Raw genomic sequence first — 19,419 nt, forward strand, 5'->3', positions numbered from 1 at the left:
TCTGCCTTATCTCCTCTATCGTTTAATACGCTTTGTAATAAATGCCTCACTAAATGGATGCTAGCAGTCATCAGTAATTTTATTTATTTATTTATTTATATCTTGTGTACCTTCCATTTGCACAACTCAACAATGTCTTCTCAAATTAAATTCCCTATTTCAAAAATGTCATCTACCCCTCAGAGTAAAAGTACCTCTCAGATTGACGCTAGATAAACTGTTCTGATACATTATGCCACTACTAGGGCAAAGGCTTGCAAAATGAATTTGCATTCCAGTTTGACAGTTTAGTAATTTCAAAAAGTCTTTTCCTGATATCTCTCGATGGCCACTGTGTAATCATTGAAGAACAGATAGATACTTGCAATCATTTTTTTCTCAAAGCACTCCCTGAGCCCATAGTTTCAGAATCTTTTTTTTTTTTAATTTTAAGTATTTGTCTCTCACGACAGGCAACCATAAATTAACCACAACACATATATGCTTTGAGGTTAGCCTTTAATAAACGCATCGTCTGTCTTTTGTCACAAGCCCCAAGGAAGGTCACAATATAATAAAATGGAGAATAAAAAATTACCTTAAAACATTGTTGCCCTCAGCCCAACAATGACAATTAACATAGGGGTTCATAAGCATGCTAGAATTGGGGAGCTGGCAAAAATGCCATTTACTGAGTACCAAAATGCCACTGGAGGACAGAGTCTCAAGAAAGAGGAATTAGTAGCTACCTGGTCTCTCCCATAGGCTCCCCACTGAGCTCATTCCTGGCAACTCTTCTCAGTTTTTGACAATGTGGAATTTTGGCACCTCTCCCCCCTGAGTCTCCACACCATCATTCTCTGGACCAGCTTGGTTCCAACCCTCCCACCTCCTAAGCCAAGTTCCAGCCCTCCTCTCCATCTGTCATGTATTTAAGTTATGTGCCATTGTTGCCTCTCCTAAGGATACCCAAGAGAGAGTCAATGAGGATCAGACGTGGCTATGGCTCCAGCCTGATACTTTGGGTTAACTCCAAATGCCCCCCCCCAATTTCCAACATTTTAGAAAAATATAATAAAAACCAAAGAGAATTTAAAAATACAACATAAAATTGCCAACACTAAGCGAACATCAATCTCAAAGGCTTGATAGAACAGTTATGTTGTAAGTAAGAGCCTAAAGCAGTGGTTCCCATACCGTGGATCAGGATCCACTGATGGACTACAACCTGATTTTTGGTGGGTCACCAAAGGGTGATGGAAAGATCAGATAACTAATTGCCTCAAATCCGGAGGTATTCAAAAATCAGATACTGTAGCTGCTAATTACCCTGCAAAGAGCTCTACTCCTGCAGTTTGCAAGGTAGCATGCTAACAAATTTGAAAGCATGTGTAAATATAAGGAAATAAATGTTAAAGCATCTTTTTCCTGGTTATTATTACTTATAAATAGTTACTTTTTCTAGATCTGTCTCTTTTTTTAAGTCTGGAAAACCAAGGTGGGTCCCAAAAGAGTGTTGCTTTTAAAAAGTGGGTCCTAGTGCTAAAAAATTCAGGAACATAAGAAGAGCCCTGCTGGATCAGGCCAAATGCCTATCTAGTCCAGCTTCCTGTATCTCACAGTGGCCCACCAAATGCCCCAGGGAGCACACAAGACAACAGACACAATCTGTGTCCCGGTGCCCTCCCCTGCATCTGGCAATCAGAGACAGCCTGCCTCTAAAACCAAGAGCTTGCACATTCCTACTATGACTTGTAACCCGTAATGAACTTTTCCTCCAGACATTTGTCCAATCCCCTCTAAAAGGCGTCCAGGCCAGATGCCATCACCACATCCTGTGGCAAGGGGTTCCACTGGCTAATCACATGCTGGTTAAGAAATATTTTCTTTTGTCTGTCCTAACTCTCCCAACACTCAACTTTCGTGGATGTCCCCTGGTTCTGGTGTTATGTGAGAGGGAAAAGAGCGTCTCTCTATCTACTCTGTCCATCCCCTGCATGATTTTGTATGTCTCAATTATGTCCCCTCTCAGGCGCCTCTTTTCTAGTCTGAAAAGGCCCAAACACTAGTACAGGAGAGGGCAGCAAGCACCACTTGAGATCAAATTCCAAATTGTGAGGGCTGCCATGGAAAATGCTCTGACCTGCATACTCACCAAGCCTCACTGGGCAGTGGCAAAGTCTACCTAAAGATTGTTACAGACACAGCAGCAAGATGTCTTTCAGATACCTAGGGCCCAAACCATTTAGGGCTTCAAATGGTAATTACCAGCACCCTGAATTGCAGCACCCTGGAAACAAATAGGTAGCCAATAGAATCTGAATAGGATTGTAGTATACTCTGTCCGAGAAGCCCCTACTAACAATCAGGCAGCAGCCTTCTCCACTCCAGTTTCAGTTTCCAAGTACTTTTCAATCATAGCCACACAGCTACACATTCACATTCTCATCTGAATAGAACTTGAAAAATATAGGTCACTTGTTTTGTTTCAAAGTACCAATTCTTTATTTAAAATCTTTATGTTGCTCTTCTCCTAAACAAATTAGGGCAGTTAAGTTTAACTTAAATTCAAGAGAAATAGAATCAACTTCACTATCTTCTTAAAAAGTGGGCATGTGTATGGCCAACTAAGCATTCGGAGAGGGAATATCAAACCCAGAGGAATCTGAAGCAGAGCCTGTAACGGTGAACACAGCAGGTTGATGGAAAGATTTTCAGGTACCCAGAACCCAAACCTTGCAAGGACTTTTGAGTTGTGCCCAGACATACACTGGAAGCAGGTGCAATTCATGGAGTCTATGCCATGCTCCAGCCTGACAGATGCCTGAAAGTACACTGGCTGCAGAAGTTTGTACCAGCTTCTGCAGTCTTCAAGAGGGGCCATAAATGCAGGACCTCACAATAGTCTAGATACGATGCAACTTAGGAGTGGATCACCGCAGCCAGATCTGACCTTTTCAGGAATGAATGCACCTGGTGGACCTGTCAAAGCTAATCAAAAAGCTGCCAAAGCTGGACACAGCTGCCATCTGCCTGTCTAGCAGCCAGGTGGGGTCTAGGAGCACATCCAAACTACAAACCAGATCTTTCAAGGGGAGCACAACCCCATTCACAACAGGCTCATCCTAGAATCACCTTTCCTGCTGACGAACAATACAGTATCTCCGCCTTGCCTGGATCAAGTTTCAGTTCTTAAGCCCACACCCCATCTTTCACAGCTGTCACTTCCACTGTCTCCCTGGTGCTAGATGGAAATGAAGGTACAATTCAGTGTTGTTAGCCTTCTAATGACATTGCATTCCAAATGTCCAGACATCCTCTCCCAACCCACATGCCAACCCACATGGCCAAAGGATCAAGCAGCAGTTCCTACTTTCCAGAATCTACCCAACAGGTTAGAGCGAAACCACCATAAAATAGTGCCCCCATCACAATGCACAAACCAAGAGATACCATGTTAATTACATCAGAGGCTACTGAGAGGTTCACAGCATAATGGATAAGGACACATTCCATTTGTTCAGGGACATTTCTTTTGTCCAGTTTCCAACATAAATTGCCAACCACAGTGACCCAAGCTATTTCAGTGCAATAACCATGCCTGAAAGAGGACTTGGGGTAATCAAGATAATCAGTACCATTCAAGAAAATTGGGAGCCAAGCGTTCACTACCTGCTCAATTATCAGTTAGATTAGAATTCATTGATTCTTGCCTCACTTTCAGTGATTAACGCATCCTGCATGACAATTTAATCCTTATAATTCAATGTGAGAAGAAGCGCACACAGAGTGTGTTTATTTCAGTACATAAACAAAACCAAGTACAACTCCAAAGCTTCTCTAAAATCACAAATAAAGGCTGGCCCAATAACGAATATTCCTTATTTGGGTATTCATTCAGGGGCCAGCAACCACAGTCTCAATAATCCATGCCTAGAACAATGAGATTTGCATGACGGACTATTTTCCTGGGAAATACAAATCACTCCAAAATGAAAAGGTATCAAGCATGTTCAAAGTAGCCAAGTTTCACAAGGACATTCTTCCAAAGCAGTGGTGCTCAATAGGTGGATCGCGATCTACCGGTAGATTGCGAGGCAAAATGAGTAGATCGCGGAGTGCCGACCCCCCCCTTCAGGTGCCTCTGGGAGGAAACGCCGGGAGTAAGGCCCATTGTACTCAATGGGGCTTACTCCCAGGTAAGTGGGGCTAGGATTGCAGCCTCACAGCCTAATCCTAGGCATGTCTAGTCAGGAGTAAGTCCTGTTATACTCAGTGGGGCTCAAGGTTCACCAACATACATTGTACACATAAATGTTATATGTTATGATGGCACGAACATTGTAAAAAAAATTCTGGTAGATCTCCGGGCCTTGCTGGGTTTCAAAGTAGCTCTCGAGCCAAAAAAGTGTGAGCACCCCTGTTCCAAAGTATAATGATACGTGTGACAGGATTATATGTTTCAAAAAAAGAAAGGGAAGGGCATTAAAAGCAGGCAATGATACACTGTACATTACTTCACTGAAAGATAATCAGTATGTGAGTCACAAAGCATACATTGAAACATCAAGTCAACAACCAGTTTAGGACATGCTGATGAGTATTTATCATGTTTACTGGGGTCCGAGTACTTGCAGTGACACATGTAAAAAAAATCCCATGTTAGCGGGACAAAAAAAATGGGTTAGTCAGGGGCATGCAATGCAACACTGCAGTTTGTACGAGATTTGAGCACTGAAAATGCAACATGCACAGGCACCTGGGAACCATTTATAATCTGTTTTGCTATGTAACCCCCTTTGTGAAGTCCTCTTTGTTGAAAAGTGATACATAAATCTTCTCTTTAATTAGTCCAAGGCAATTTGGCATAACCTTATATTTATACTCATCATCAGTTTCAATTTAAAGCAAAAAAAATTGCACATACCTCAAGGATCCAAGCTGCAAACAACAGCAGGGAACTTGCCTAGAACTACTTAAAAATATTAGTAGGGTTACAAGCTTTGAATGGTACATCAGAGAGGATTTAATCAGTAGACTGTGGTAGAGTGATCAATTCCAAAGCGCAAGAGTCCCAAAGGCACTGCTGCACAGCCACTCCTCACTAATACACCAACAAATCAATTTGAACAATAAGGCTTTAATGATTCTATCTCCAGGTCCCTTCTCCTAGCAAAAACCCATTCAGTTGGTGTAACCCTCCCCCCCCCCATATTTCCCATTTCAAAAGTATTACCGTATTTTTCGCTCCATAAGACACACTTTTTCCCCCCAAAAAAGTGGGGGGAAAAGTGCATGCGTCTTATGGAGCGAATACTGAAAAAAAACTCCGCCCCTGGCCCTGCCCCCTGCCCGCTCTGCTCGGCTCCGCTTCCCAGGGAAGTGTGGGTAGCTGGCAGTCTCGGTGCGCAAGCCCGCGCGTCTACTCAGAAGTAAGTCTCAGCATCACTGGGGCTCACTCCCAGGAAAGCGTGGGTGGGGTGGCAGTCTTGCTGAGCAAGCCCTCCTGTCTACTCAGAAGTAAGTCTCAGCATCACTGGGGCTCACTCCCAGGAAAGCGTGGGTGGGGTGGCAGTCTTGCTGAGCAAGCCCTCCTGTCTACTCAGAAGTAAGTCTCAGCATCACTGGGGCTCACTCCCAGGAAAGCGTGGGTGGGGTGGCAGTCTTGCTGCCCAATCCTGTGCATGCCTACTCTGAAGTAAGTCCCATTAGAGTCAGGGGGGCTTACTCCCATGAAAGACTCTCTCCGCCCCCCCAAGCCTGGAGCATCACAGCTTCTCTCTTCCCCCCCCCCCAAGCCTAGAGCATCACAGACTCTTCCCTCCCCCCAAGCCTAGAGCATCACAACTTCTCTGCAACACAAACACTTTCCCCCTCTCTCACACACACAGGCTGCCCCCTTCACTTACACACACAGATGCTCTGCCTCCCCCACTCACACAGCAGGGGAGGGGCACTTTCACTCACCTCATCCAGCATCTGAATGTAAGCTCCCCCCCATCACAAAGAAAAAACTGTCTCCTTGGTCAGAATGCCAGTGTTTGCTTATTGCACAAGCCCCAGGTAAGGCTCGGTTCTCACCATAAATCCAGAGGTTTGTTGTGTCTTGAGAATTCAAGTTGTGGTTGGACTTTTCACTTGTTCATTTGTATTGGAATCACGGAAGAACTGGTGAGGAGGTAGATGTGGTGTCAGCAGTGGCCCCTTTAAGGGTAAGGCCTGGGCATCCAGCAGAGTGTGCTGCACAGCTGCAGCCACTGGAAGGCAATAGGGCCCTCAGGGATATAAGGAGTACCTGAGGCAGAAAGGGTTTGTGGGTTTTGAAGGAGTGCAGGTTGGAGGTAGGAGAGGAGACTGACTGGGTTTATTGAATTTGGAATCTGACTGTGGATTGTGACTGGACTTGGATACCCTGTTGGATTTGATTGACCTACCTGGAACCTGACCTTGGACTGTAATTTGGCTTATTGGCTCTGGACTCTGATTTGGCAACTCTGAATGATGGGACTGATTTACTTGGCATCTGTGGACTGGAACTGGACTCACTTTTGCTTGCTGCACTGGTGAGTTGCACAAGGGGGACTGATCAGCCTTAAGCGGGCAAAAGGCCCAGTGGTTTGGAATTTAGCAGAACATCATTGTAGCAGAAAGATAATGTGATCCCCTACTTGTGTGCACCTGCTTTTGTGAGCTTCATAAATTCTGACTCTAGCAATGATGAGTTCTTGGGGTTTCCAGAAAACTAGAGTACTCAAACCTTTAAGTCTCTCCATTTGTTAATGACAGTGATAATGGTTCTTAATGCCACTGTTGACTGCTGTTCACTTTACATGGTTCAAATGTTGTTCTGTTATAGCTTATTAAATAGTTTATTACACTATTTGGTTCAGAATATTTTTTCCTTGCTTTCCTCCTCTAAAAACGAGGTGCGTCTTATGGAGCGAAAAATACGGTAAGTAAATTCTACCAATTCCCCCTACCACACAAACTGCAGGACCTATCAATTTCCCATTGAAGACAAAAAACAAAAAATCCATCAATTCTCCTTCCCAGGCAAAAACCCCATCCATTTTCCTGAGCAAAGCAAAACTCAATCCCCCTCCCAGTCAATCACCTTAGCTGTTTTCTGTCTCCTTTTCGGGGAGGGGGGGAGCCCTGTAGCTGATCCACCACCCTGTTTCTTCCAGCAGGGGGCACCCATAACTGCTACCATGGGGATCATGGACATTCAGATGGGAAGGAATTACCCAGCCACCTGCTTATCATGTTGCTGTTTCCACTGCCACTCTTTACACACCTGGCTGAAAGAGCACACAGATGCACATTCTATGCTGCACACAGATAACCACCATGGCTGCATAGTACTGCAGCTTGATTGATAATTTCCTCCACCACCTCTCTTCCACTTTCTGTGTGCCTGGGTAGAGGTGCACAAAACTGATTTGTCAGATATGGCCATTTTCTGACCCTTTTTACTCCTCTATGTGCCTCCAAACCAGAGAACAGAACCAGGTATGGACTTGCTGGATTGCTCAGTCAGCAATCCATTTAGAAAAAAGTTGCCCACTTCAGGGCATGTACGTTGCTGGTAATAAAAGAAGAAAATAGTCACATATGGAGCTCATACTGAGTCAGATCATTGGCCCATCTAGTTCCATGCTACCTACTCAGATTGACAGCTGCTCTCCAGGTTTCAAACTAAGGTTTTTCCCTGTCTTACTTGAAGATGCCAGGGCCTAAACTTAGGACCTTTTGCATGCAAACCATATGTTCTGTCCTGGGCTATGGCCCCTTTCTTTGGCCTTTCCCCCTAACAGAGTGTGTTAACTGTGTGTTTTCACACTTCTTTCAGTACCTTAGAAAGACACTTGCACTTAGAAACATCATATTCCAAACATCATATTCCATGGCTACAATCCCTCTTTTCCCTCAGCAAGCAACGTCTTCAGTCCACTCAGTTCCAAAGTACATTTTGAACAATACCTCCTCTGACAACAGAAGGAAGACAGTTTATCAGCCACCAACTCTGTGAGCCACAATTCCTTGGGGAAACCGAGACTCTAATCATGATTTACCATTTTTATTACAGTGACACTAAATATCCCTCAACATATCCCATATGACCTTCTGAAGTCAGATAATGTCCTGACTGTTGGCCAAGTCAGACTTGCTCTGTGAATTGCCTTGCTTATACAGAACAGAAAACAAAATAAAACAAATGTAGGAGTTTATTGAAAGCTCCAGCAATGATTTATTTTTACATGCATTTGTTGTCAGCAAGCCAGGCAGAGTACTCTCAGCTATGATGCAATACACTCTTCTTTCTGTTCAACTTGCCAAAGGTTCAGAAGAACTTGCTTTAGAAAAAAAAAAATTATTTACCTATGTAAAATTTGTAATTTTCTTTGTTAAAGAGCAGTACATAAATATTCTAATGATAATAAGAAAATGAAGTATTATGCTTGGGACATTTTCAGCAATATTTCTCTTTAAACTCAGAGTGAAACCAGTTTTCCAGGCTTCATAATTTTGGCTTCACTTGACCACCGTTCAATTCTTTTAGTACTTTTAGAAAGTCCAAAATCACAAACAAGCAGATAAAAATATTCAAAAAGGTCTTTCAATGTTGTCTGACACTGATATTGAACACCCAGGCCAGAAAAAAAAAATGTGCATATTTCTAGTAATGAAGTGAGGATGGAGCATGTGGCAATGGTTTTAGCCTTGCCATGAAGGCTAGAGACTTCAAGGAAGGCTTTGGGGGTCTGTGGTGCTTCAGTTGACATCATTGGGAAGACAATGGAGTTTAGTGGCCTTTTTAGACTTGTTCTGATGTCTGTAGTCTTGCTGAAAAAAAAGAGAACATTATCCCCCAAATATGGAAAGAGACAATTGGAAAAGGTACAGGATCTTTTTTGACTACTCACTCTTTGTTTCCACCAGGTGAAAAAACCAGCACAAAACTCCTGAGAAATTGATAGTGTATCTTAAATGCAGTTAAGCATGTACTAAAGATGTACTCTTCAAACCTAGGAAACAGTGCCTATTTGCCAGCATCTTTGTGCCAACTGAGCAGTATCAGCTGTGTTCAGGATAGCAGGCAAGACTTGTACTGACATCGCTATACTCAGTGATTATATTTATGCCTACGGGGGATTACAATTCTATTGTGAATATTATAATTTTTTTAAGGCAGGCAGTTTTATACCTATAGGGAAACTGAAAATGAAAGTTATTTTTGTCTCTCCATTCTACTAGGATAATCACTCATGTACGCATTTTGAGACAGAACCATTACTACCATTTATTTAAGCAGAAGACTAGAGGTTTGTTCAAACATGCAGAAAAACAAAGACACCACCATCCAAATTGAAACTGACTTTCAGTGCCTTATGAAAGAAAAGGCAAAACACACAAATTTGACAGTGTGCCCTCAAAAGGAACAACCGGTTGTCTCAGTGGGCGCCAAGGTATCCTACTGAGTTAGTCCATTCCTTCTCCATGCCTACTCTGTTCTCCTAAACTACCTTCTCAAATTTTGCCACAAAGACCACATGCTGCTGGCACCAAGCAGAGTCAGAAGACGATTACTTTGGTAGTTCCATTTCTACGTAAGTTGTCTCTGCAACTCTATTTTAAGTGGGTGACTCACTGAATTTATTATCACTCCAGCTGACACCATCATACTACTAGTCCTTCTCCACTGGAGTCTCAGAACAAAGCGACAAGTCACGGAGAAGCCCAAAGTAGAAGCTGCAGGTATTTGAACTAAACTGTCATTTCCATCCAGCCAACACTCCAAAATGAGATTTGTAGTTAATGCGTTTCTGGCAAGATAGCTGCTTATGGAGAAGAGTGCCTAGCAAGCACCATTACTTCCTAGAGTTTGCCTTCCTCCACACCAACACAGAAGGTCAAGGTATTTTGTTTAAAAAGAAATAAAAAAAAAGTTTATTGTTTTACAGATTTTCCCCAAAACAAGACAATAAATCTCACAAAATGAAAATTTTTAGTTAAAACAGTAGCTTGCCCTGATTCTAATTGCAAACCCCCAAATGTTTATTGAAATTAGAAACTACTTTCTGGGCATGGTTTAAAGCAAATCCTACCTTGTGAACTGCATCTCCAACATTCACAATTCTGTAAACTCAGTTTACAAATGATGGTTTGGTGGCATCAGTAAAGATCAAAGGGGGCAACGATCTAAGATCCATCACTGCTCAGCCCATGAGGTTTCCTGAGTAACCTTGGGCCAGTCATGATCTTTCAGCCTAATCTACCCTCACAGGGCTGTTCTGAGTACAAAAGGAAGAGAGGAACTATGTACCACTACCCTGAGCTCCTTTTTTGGTATAAAAATGTGAAAAATAAATTGTGGTCATGAGTCACAGTTTGAGAAATACCATTATACAAGACGAACATGCATGGAAATTAACTTTTCCAAATCTTTCCAGCAACTCCTCCACTAAAAAAGAAGCCTCCTTCATGTTGGATATTGTTACAATTTGAGGAGCACCAGAGGCATACAGCCTAAAATGTAATAGAAGTGGTTTGTATACCAACATTCGCTAAAGATCTCTAGAGTAGTCTCAGTACGCATCACAGGTTTTCTTATACAGATTAATCCTAAAGTGCCAGACGTGTGGGGCTGCTGCGGTGACAAAAATGGCTGCCGCGGCATCCCAGACATTCATCCCCTTCCCCCGCATAAGGAAATTAGCCCTGCAATGGGGTTACTTGATTGCGGTGGCTATGTAGCCAGCATAGAATCAAGAAGCCTCGTGCCAGGCCGCAAAGTCCAACATGGGGCTCTGGATCCGGCACAGCCCTCCTCCTGTCCTGCTCCCGCCATGCCTTCCTCCACCCACCTCCCCCCATGCCCCAACTTACCTCTCTGCCACCGGTGCTTTGCATGGAGCGCCTGGTGGAGGTCAGCTGGCCTCTGAACTGGTGCTGTCCAAGCGTGGGCTCATGCATGACCAGCTCCAGTGCTGGGCTGGCGGAAGGAATTGCAGACATGCCTTACAGCATGTTTGCAACAGTGCACGCCAGTGATGAGCCAGCACGCTCTGTAGGATTGGGCCCTAAGTCATTGAAAAGTTTTGTTTATCTTAAGTTATCAGAAGGAGAGCACAAGATGAGCTATTAGCATATTTATTAGGTCCACTGGCAAGACTGATTAAATCTAAAGGTGGTTAAGATACTAGTTAGCTTCTCAACTCCAGCAGGCTAGCCAATGTAAACACATTCACCACATTTCGTACACAATGCCTATCCTCTGCCTAATATTAACATTTTAAAACATCCATATAGCAGGTTGGCATATGTGGCTCTTTCCTTGTTTTTTTTAATCTTCACAACCACCCTGCAAAGTGGTTAGGTTGAAAAATTATGACTGGCCCAAAGTCATTCACTGAACCTTCACGGTTCAGTGAAAATACAAATCCAAGCCTCCCTGGTCTAAGTCCAACACTGTAAGGGCTGTACCATACTTCCACTGCAAGGTACTGAAAATATCAGGAACCTCTGTTCGATTTTCATTCACATGTCTTTACATAATTTGTCATAGTAATAATACTTTAATGGGGAAGGGGGTTATAGGACTTACACTTGCTTTCATTATCTTCCATTGGTGGTCTGAAAACTGAAACTAATCAGTGGTACAAGAAATAGCTGCAGAGGTAATTAAAACTACATGGTCCTGTGAAGAGACAAATGTTTACACAATCAAAATACTGTGGAACCCTGAAGGCATTTACAGGCATACTAAAGTATTAGTGGCCTATTTTCAACCTCACAGCCTAATAACTGCAATCAAGATTCAGGGGCAAAAGTATTTACTTATTTGCAGCTACCAGCACTTCTTGCATACAATTCAACTAATTGAATTAGCTTGAAGTCCAATGACAAAGCTTGTACACTTCCAGTCAATTAATATTTATCAATCATTAAAATTTGAAGATTATTTTTTTTCCCCAAGTTAACACTGAGGAGCTGCCAAGTTACACAACACGTTGGGAATGGAGATTTGACAATCAGATGAACAATGCTGGAGCAATACAGGAGAGTCCCCACTTTCAATTTTATCTTCCAGTAAATTGCTATTAATATTTGTAGCAGTTGATACCCTTCAGGAAGGGTTAGATTTCTTTGTCAGGATAGAAAAAGAGCTCTGATGTAAAACTGTGCAGCCTGCAACGCTCTCATCAGAGAGTTGTTCAAAACAGGCTTTCCAATTCAGTGCTTAAGAACATTATGGGTGCAATTATGGGTGAAATCCCAACATTCATGCTCGGGCTTACTAATTATACATTGCTTTATTCCTGGAAGAACTGATCTTGGGATTACTCAGAGCTGCAAACATGGCTTTCGTTTTGTCATGGAAGTGCTCCTTCCTGTCTGCCCAAGCTAAGTGTTATGAAAAAGAATTATCTAGGGCAGCTCACTCAGAATTTATTAAGCAACAAATGGTCCCCCCACCCAGCCATAGGCTATTTCAATAAGAGCATCCAACAAAATGCAAACACTGTACAAACCATTTTCCCAGGTACTAATCAATACCTTACCATAAGCATAGAATCTGAGTACAGGAGACTCTAGCACTACGTTTAACGATCATTGAAAACTCTCATTTCATGCCAGGATTGCAGAAAAAGATGCCTGATCTGTTAGTCAGGCAAGAGTTTTACTGCATAAGATATAAACCATGGCTAGGAAACACAAGCATATATCTATGAGCATATAATGGCTATGCCACTTAACGAAAATTAACACAATAAAACATACAGCAGGCTTGCTACTCATTTTTGCAACCATATGAGCCACACTTGACTATAAAATAGTAATTTTTGAGTAGCAATAACAATGATCTATTCTGTTCTTTGTTCATACAGGCCTGTACCCAGCATCCATCTTGCAGCAACTGTTCCAGACACACACAAGCAGGCTGAACAGGATCAGATTTAACCAATTTACAGCGCAATCCTAACCTGCACCAGTATAGCCAGGCTGCATGGCCTGCACTGTATCCTATGCAGGTTAGGAGCAGGCTGGAGGTCACCTCAGGATTAGGGGATATTTTTCCCCTTACCCCAAGTAACGCCCGAGACTGCCTTATGGGGCTACGTGGATCTGAGCCAGCTCTATAGCTGGTGCAAATCTGAGAAGCTTGGCGTAGTGCCCAGTCAGCCTGGACAGGAGTTAGGATACGGCAGAGGACTGCTCTGCCAATTCCGACCCCCTCCTGGGACCAATCCTCCCCCATTCCACTCTCCCCACCCAGAAACATCCCCTCTTCACCATCCCCCCACCCTCTCCCGGTGCTGCCCTGTGCACACTTACCAGGATTCAGCCTGACTGAGCTGGTGCGGGGCTCTGTACCTGCTCAAGGGAGAGGGGTTAGGATTGGAGTGCACAGGAACATCTATTCATGCATCAGCCAAGTTGTGACCTTTGCCCCAAAGTCCTTTAACTAGAGTAAATAACTAAATAACTAGAGTAGATAACTAATCTACAGTGGGGGGGGGGGGAGAAGCATAGGTAAACGTGGATAGCTTTCAGGTTTTTGAGGAAGCTTGCGTGCAAGGGTCCTGGAACAGTCTTTAATGGAGCCCTGAGCCTGGCATCCCTATTGGAGCAATAGTGGGGAAACACACAGGAAATAGACCAGACTTCACTAACTTGAATAAATTACAACATCTTTTCCCCCTCCACTAGTTGGCAACTACAGAACTATATTTTTATGTATGCCATCCAAGATCTGCGGCCTTCTGCCACCATACACAAGTTGGGGGTTTAGTAGTGAATAAGGCTTTAAATACAGGCAAATGAAGATAGCCTGCAGAGCTTAAGGAAGCTTGCACGCAAGTGTACCTGCACAGACTCGTGGTACTTTCACAGAGGGAGATGGTGGAAATATGACAACGGCAGTTTCCGTTCCTGAAACGGGGATTAAACAAGTCAGTGGTTCAAGAATTCTTGAAGGATAATTACTGCATTATGTACTTAAGACAGAAAAGGAAAGAACTTTGAAGAGTTGGGGGAACTGAACTAGCTGAGCAGGAGTTTAGGAACCCCACCTACAGACGTATGTCTGAATAATTATCTTAGATCTGCCTTTCTTAGTAAGAGACGATTAGAAAGGTTCTGGAGCCACAACAGATAGAGTCGAAGTGCACTGTTCCTGAGAGGGTACAGGGTCTGAGACCAGTGGTGTCACTAGGGTTCACGTCACCTATACCAGCCAGCGCGTCACCCCCAGATGGACTGTCTCCCATGCAGTGGGTGGGGCAACACCTGGGTGGTGGGCGTGGCGATGTGCCATCGCCCCAACCCCACTGGTTTTTTGGCTGTACCTTTTGCTAGAACACAGATATTTTAATGTGGTTATTACATTGCATTCTGCATGAGATTGCACATTGATTGAGATATATTATTATTATTCATGTTTATATATATAAAAACTTGATGGTATTATTCCTGCAAAATGTGATTTTGGACAGTAGTGGCGTCACCCTGCCCCCGAGGATGTCAACTTATCACTGCAGTGGCTCTCAAACTTTTAGCAACGGGACCCACTATTTAGAATGACAATCTGTCCAGGACACACCAGAAGTGATGTCATGGCCGGAAATGACATCAGAAAGCAAATTAAAATAAATATTAAATAAATAATTAAATTAAAGTAAAACAAATACTTAAATAAGGGGTAGCCAGCCCTGTTCCACCTAATGAATTTTCTCTGTAGCCTACCTGCAATACCCCCCCCCCCCAAATCAGTATGATTTTCAGTTCCACCCAGTGCCCAGTTCAATCTAAGTTTAAACCACATCACTGTCAGGATCCACCTGGCTTTGCACGTCTAAAAAATAAAAAAAATTCACCTTACCAGTTGAAGACTGTTTTATTCTTTTTGGGTGCAGCTGCCTTCTGGAGCATTTGCTGAGCTTGGAACCATTCTGGTGGCCTCACTCCCCTTTGCCTGGCCTGACCAGAGCAAAGGCACATTTGTTTAGCAAGTAAACTTGTGAGTAAACCTGCAAGTAAATGCTTAGTTTCGCTTTCCATAGGACTCAATGCATTTGTCAGCTTGGAGGGAGGGACTTCCTTCTCGGGTGTTTTTGGGGGCTGCATTAATTGGATCGGGACCATTCTGGTATTGTTGAATTCCCCTCAGCCTGCTCTTTCTGATGGACTAAGGCAAGTTCACCTACCCATGAGTAAACGCATGAAAGGACTCAGTTTCACTTTCTACAGGGCTCCATGCATTTTTGTTTTCCAGTTTTCTTGGCCATAACTTTTGATAGGAGATATTTCACTCCAGTTTTTTCATTGCATTCTGCTGTAAATTCCACATCCAAAGATATATGACATGATGGTATTATTCCTAATCACTGTGATTTTACCCCGTAACCTCCCAAGTGCATGTCACCCCCTCGTGTGTGTCACCCGGTGCGGCTTGCACCCCCCGCACCACCCTAGCAATGTCACTGTCTGAGACTGACATCTTGACTAAAAATATGTGAACATTCACCTTGGTATTGGGGGCAGGTGCAAGAGGTTTTATGTCCTGGCTTGGGATCTGAACAGGCATGCTTGGGGCATAATTCTGTGCTGCAGGGTACCATCATCCTCCCCCCCCCCCCAGGTTAACAGGGAAAGACCAGACTGAAGTATTACACTCTTGTTGCCTGGCAATGCCCAGGCTGATTTTGTTATTCACTGGGGATTTAGGGTGACTGTGTGCACCAATTCTCTGAGGCTGGCAATATCTTTAAGTGATTTGCAGTGGGTCTTGATTTCCTTTTCAGGGGTATATTTGGGTCGGGGAAGCCAAACGCCAGTCTAGCTCCTCCCACCCATGTGACAGGTATACTGCAGGATGGGGAGTAGAAGTAGGAATTTGGTGTTTATCCTTAGTTAAGTGAGAGTCAGAAGAAGAACCAGCACTAGTTTCAAGAGACTGCCTGGTTTGGGAATGGAGGCAAGTGAACCTTCAGGCTTGAATTGCCTATCTCAAAGGCTGTCTGGTTTGAAGTAGGCAAAGCAATTTGGCTTCTTTGACCCCTTTTCCATGGGTTGACATTCAAATGTGGAGGTCGCCTACAGGTGATTTTCCCCAAGGGAGAAGCAACAGTTGCATTTGTCTTCTTGCAAGGTAGGTGTTTGCACTTGAGGGGTTTGCGTAGATAGGATCCGCTGGAGTTTTAAATTGATCACTTGTTATAGGTCAATAAACATGGTCCATTTACTCCAAATCACATGGTCTCTTGTGGTGGGTACCTGGGCAATGGTCATCTCAGCAAACTCTTTCTGGGCTAGAACAATGCCCAAGATAATTCCCTGCAAGAGGTTTTGTCAAGTTATACTAGAATGAGACCTGGGATACAAGAGCAAAACTAAATGGCTGCTTGGTGGCACATTAGTTCTTTGAAAACACATTAGCACACAGGTATGAGATATCCAAACCACACGGATTTGTTCAAATATCAGTTTCAAAGCTGCTTCAAGGCCCCCTTCTGCCAGACAGGCAGAACAGAGAGCAGGAAGGGCAACTTTCAAAAGTGACCCTCCATCACAAATTGTCTTTGTTCACAGATGGCTGTGAGCTGAGCCCAAAGGCAAAATGAGAATATTTTCATCTGTCATCCATTCCTTTTTACTTATTAAAACCCATTCTGTGCAGATAAATTAACTGAGAATACAAATCCAAGACCAAGCGATGCCTTTACAGGAAGTAATATTAGAGGAGTATCCCACATGGGCTAAAAAGATATGCAAACATCCCTTAAATACTTTCTTCATTACAATGTATCTTGAAGGTATCTCCACTGAACTTTCATCAACGCATTGTAACATTTTGTTGTTTCCTGCTCCATTGTTTAAACAGATGATTACTTCCACTATAAGTACATACTTCCACACATCAATAGAATCCTTTGAAACAGAACCAACACGTTGATTCTGGAATCAATTGGAATTGTATCAACACAAAAGGTGGTCATTTTAATGATACTACTGCTCACATTTTAATCTAAATTTATTCACATTTTATTACAAAGGTCAACGACTAAATTGTCAAAATGGTTGTGCATGTAGAAAAATGATTTTCCCATATTAAATGAGACTGTGAATAACACATGGGCTTGTACTTACTGGCACATATGGACAGTTGGGAGCGCATAAGATGCTAGGTGTCTTGAACCTGGCAAACTGACTCCAGCCCCTCACATCCAACATCATCAAGGCAACATGTCCGCTGAAGAAATTACAGGCTGAACTGGGCTGCCCAGAGATGCCACATCAACAGTAGCATCTGATCCAGTGCTATGTCAGATGACCAAGAGAACTCAGCCTTCCACCTAGCTTAATAAAGCCTCAGTCCATTGGCCTGCTTTTCAGTCTGATCAGTGTCAAAGGAGATGTCCTTAACCAGATCAAGTGCCTGCTTTCTATCCTCCCTTTGTTGCTGTTCCTTGATCCTGTTTGCAGCTGCTTTGGGAAATGGGCTTTGACTTGCTTCTCTTAAACCTCACAGGTTAAACTCAAGCCCTTGCTAGCCTAATCCCTTCCATCCTCCTGGCCTTGGGGCTTTGAGCCTGCTATCACCTGAGATGTTGATCCACAGGGAACCCTGACAGAGAGCGATCAAAATGCAAAAGTCATCATTAGGCAATGCTTTACTGGGACCAACAAAAACATAAAGCAGTCACTGCCAAACTTCCAGGCCCCCAGAACTCTTCATCAGACTGGATGGCAAAGGAAAAAAAAAAGGAAGTTAAAGCTAGACATGTTGGCAAGTTTCAAAAGTCTGGAGATTCTAAGAATCTTAAGACAGAGTGTAGGAAAAGTTACACACGCTTAAGCTGATCAGCCTTAGTAGGTCCTAGAGAAGACACTGATTTCAGGATTTACACAAGGATACACAGAGAAACAATATTGGTAACTCTCACATTTTAGAAAATCAAGAAGTTACTCTCTTTTGCCTCCAACACAGGCCAACACACATTTTGCTTCCTTAAACATTACACCAATTCCTATGTATATTTGGGGTGCCGATTCCAAAAATGGCATCCGTTTTGCCCTATCACGTCTAGTTTTGGAGACAAGGCATAGCCTCTTTAGTGAATGGTTCAAGCAGCTTCCTCATGAGGAAGCTATGGTGTAGGCTTCCTCATGAGGAAGCTGCTTGAACCATTCACTAATGAGGCTATACTATATCTCCAATACTGGATGTGATAGGGCAAAACGGATGCCATTTTTGGAATTGGCACCCCAAATTCATATCAAACCACCATAAAGTTTGGGGAAAAACTTTTCTGACCCTTAATTTTGTAGGCCTGTGTACATGAGCTGCGCAGAAGTCAAACAGCAGAAGTAAACACAACCAAAATGTAAAGTATCCAGGTTTAAAATGTAACTATAGGAAACTCAGTTGTGTGATTGATGCAGAGCTAGATATTCTGATTATTTTTCAGAAGATTGCTATCAAATTGTACTGCCTTTTCAATGTCCACTACTCTCAATGACTTTACCTGAGACAATCTAGGAATCAGTGTTTGAGATCAGCTAAAGGAACATTGCACTGAGATGTGACCATCAATACTAATGCTGGTCACAAGCCCACTGGCAGTGTCTTCTCTGATGTTGTTATTCCATTTTGAATGAGTGTCATTCAATTTGCTACCTGTCATCTCAAACCAGTGGCACAATTTTTGAAGTAATTGATGTCACTTCGATGCCTGTCATCAAGATAAATTTATCAGCCAAGGCTTATGCTGAGGAAAACTACATTGGCTTCTCAGAGCTCCACTGGGAAGAGAAAACATTTGAACAGACCACGTACTTGATATATGGCTGTATACAGGGAAGTAAGCAGGGGGAAATACAATTCAAGATAAAAATGTACTCAGGTAGTAATGGGAACCAGGCACTCAAAGGCATCATGATACAGTACTAGTATCAGAGAATGGGTCACAGTAGATGTATTTGTTTCAGGAGAAGTTGCATTTCAGTGACTGAAGTCAGAAACAATGAACGGATAATGCCCTAAGCAGCATGCATTAAATAACATTATAGCATCAGTTTTTAACAGGCACACATAAGAATGAGAAATACTGAGGGTAAAGTAGAAATGGGATGTTAAAGTCATTGTGTCAACTGGGTAGTTCTGGGAGTTAATCAATGAAGGCATGACACTTCTGTTTTGGCACATGACAGAGATGGGCAAGAACACAGCACATTAATCTGAACCAAAAAATGAGTTATGATGGAGATGAGCCGCAAAAGCTTGCAGACAGCAAAGCTGCAGGGTAAGCAAGGGGAAAAAACTGGCAAAGGTTGATAGAAAATCTATATGTGAAGGTAATGATGGAAATTGTTTCAGTGGGAACGGATTGTGCTATTAGAGAGACGTGCAGCGTAACACAGATGGAAAAGCAG

The 19,419-nt window shown here is 43.0% G+C and overlaps 1 protein-coding gene across 1 annotated transcript in view; it reads right to left on the bottom strand.

Moving 5' to 3' along the window:
• Positions 1–19,419, bottom strand: part of PLCB1 (phospholipase C beta 1) — a 521,389-nt gene that overhangs the window by 218,174 nt on the left and 283,796 nt on the right. The window lies entirely within an intron of this gene.

This window comes from Tiliqua scincoides, chromosome 1, assembly GCF_035046505.1.
Source record: "Tiliqua scincoides isolate rTilSci1 chromosome 1, rTilSci1.hap2, whole genome shotgun sequence".
Lineage (NCBI taxonomy): Eukaryota > Metazoa > Chordata > Lepidosauria > Squamata > Scincidae > Tiliqua > Tiliqua scincoides.